The 2,502-nt window shown below is 38.9% G+C and overlaps 1 protein-coding gene across 3 annotated transcripts in view; it reads right to left on the reverse strand.

Annotated features, from left to right (window-relative positions):
- The window catches only part of Prkcq (protein kinase C theta), a 124,800-nt gene that overhangs the window by 40,851 nt on the left and 81,447 nt on the right, over positions 1 to 2,502 (reverse strand). The window lies entirely within an intron of this gene.

Raw genomic sequence — 2,502 nt, forward strand, 5'->3', positions numbered from 1 at the left:
ACAATTTCTCATATGAAAGAGACCATGGGATATTGGAGCTTGTGTGTCTGACTTAAGCATGTCACTTAACATTATGTCCTCCAGTTGCATCCATTTATCTCAAATGCCTCAAGTTTATCTTTCTTTTCTGCTTCATTGATGCTATTAGTTTATTTTAGTTTGTTGAAAATAAAGTTTGTATTATCGGTTTTTTTTTTCTAAAAATCCTTTTGGTTTATGTCTTGTACTGAGCACTCAGGGATAGCAATACACAGTGTAATAACTTCTGTTTCATTACTTGGTTAGGATATTTTGTTTTATTTTTTCATGAAATGAAAAAAATAACACTTGTCCTTTATCTCTATGACTTTTAGGAAATGTGGACGTCAAGGAAACTAAACCAGTGCTGGCAGTGCACACGAGAGTGTGTACATTTAAAGCAATATTACACAGAGCCACGGTAGCTGGACTAAGAGGACATTCCTAGGTGATCCTGGGCACATGAATGATGTTCACTTGCATAGACAACACACAGTTTGTTCTTCTGGATGTTAAAGTAGATTTCAAACAAGAGTATGCAGGCTATAATTCTGATGTGGACCCATACTTATTACACAGAGTGAAAAGAAAGAGGAAATACAAGCTTCGGAGTCTCCTTGAAAGACTGTTGAGTGCTGTGAAAAGGGACATGGAGATATCCTATCTTGCTGCGGTGTGTGCCCTTCTGTCCTCTCAGTGCACAGGGATCTAAGGTCCCCGTGGAAAGATGCATTCTGCTTTGGACATGCTGAGAGTTTTAAGCTGCCTCTTGGAATATTTACTAAGGCTTGTCTGTCTAATTTAACGTCTGTTTTTTTGAGACAGAGACTCACTATGTAGTTCAGACTGGCCTTGAGCTCACTGTGTAGCCTAGGCTGGCTTTGAACTCATAATGATCCTCCTGCCTCAGCCTCACAAGTGCTAGGAATACAGGTGTGCACCACCATGTCAGGCTTAATGTCTTTCTTATTAACCTTGCTCAAATGTAGAAATTGACACAGGAAAAAAGAAAGATAAACATTTCATTAACAATTAAAAGTACCATTTTGGTAATTGCTTCTTTCAGTAAAACATCCTAAAACCAGCCATAAACTAAGAAGCAGAAAAGCCAATTTCCATCTATATAATGTGCTTTCAATTTTCGGAAACAGGTATAATCGCACATTAATTGCTGCTAAATTATAATAAAGACTGGCTGTAAAATTGCCGATTACACCAAGATTAAAACCAAATGAACCTGGTGTGGTTCATGTTACTGTGGAAATGAACTAAAATGATTCATTGATTCCCGCTACAGTCTGGAGGGTGGAGTAGATTTTGTTCAAAGGTAATGCACTGGTGTTTAAATCCAAGCCTTTTTTGGGAGCACAATATCATTCAGCTGTGGTAGATGCTCAGTTGCATTTTAGTTTACTATTAAATTAACTGAATACATTTTCCTGCCAAAGTATGGTGAGCAGGTGCTTAGCATAATGCTGGCTTTCGATGTATAAATTCAGGGAACAGTAGTCTTTGATTAAACCTTTCCTGGAGCCGGGCGTGATGGCGCATGCCTGTAATCCCAGCACTTGGGAGGCTGAGGCAGGAGAATCGCTGTGAGTTCGAGACCAGCCTGGGCTACATAGCGAGTTCCAGGTCAGTCTGAACTACATAGTGAGACCCTGTCTCAAAAAAACAAACAAACAGAAAAAAAACCTTTCCTGGCAGCTGCATTTAAGAATGTAAAATAACCAGGAGCCCTATGTACCTTTAATGTATAGCACTTAAAATTTTATACATTCTGTATCATCTTTCCTTAACACAATCACTAGCTTGAAAATTTCAGCTGTCATTGATAATTTCTTAAATGATGTCTGTTTCTTTCTCATCTCCTCTCTCTTCCTTGTTCATCTTCCCATCCTCTCCTCTGTACTTGTCTTCCGTGAGTAACAGAGACGGCTCACAACCTCACTGGGTGGTGGGAAGGCTTTTGAAGAAAGAATTTTTCCGTGAAACTTTTTTTAGGACTCTAAAGCTATGTCCTCTCCATTCCCATCAATTCATATGTTGAAGTCTTAACGGCTGTTACTTAAAAATGTGACAGTATTTGGAGATGAGGCATTTGAAGATTCAGTTAAGGTCAAATGAGGTTATCAGGGTGGACCTTAATCCAAGATGACAGGCACCCATAGAAAAATTGAAAATTTAGACACAGAGAAGAAATGATATGAAAACGCAAGGATAAAGTGGCCACTTACAAGTCAACACCTTGATCTTTGTGAGAGAATGAATTTCTGTTGTTTAAGTTTCCCAGGCTGCCGTATTTTGTTACAGCAACCTGCGCAAACTAATACACGCCTGTAGACATTTGGTAGAAAACATTTACCCAAGAAGTAAAACTAACATTCCATGCTCAAGGAAGAACCAATATATATATGTAGAGAGAGAGAGAGAGAGAGCGAGAGAGAGAGAGAGAGAGAGAGAGAGAGAGAGAGAGAACTAAAG

The sequence above is a fragment of the Fukomys damarensis genome, unplaced genomic scaffold (assembly GCF_012274545.1).
Source record: "Fukomys damarensis isolate Sample0158 unplaced genomic scaffold, DMR_v1.0_HiC HiC_scaffold_10, whole genome shotgun sequence".
NCBI classification, from domain to species: domain Eukaryota; kingdom Metazoa; phylum Chordata; class Mammalia; order Rodentia; family Bathyergidae; genus Fukomys; species Fukomys damarensis.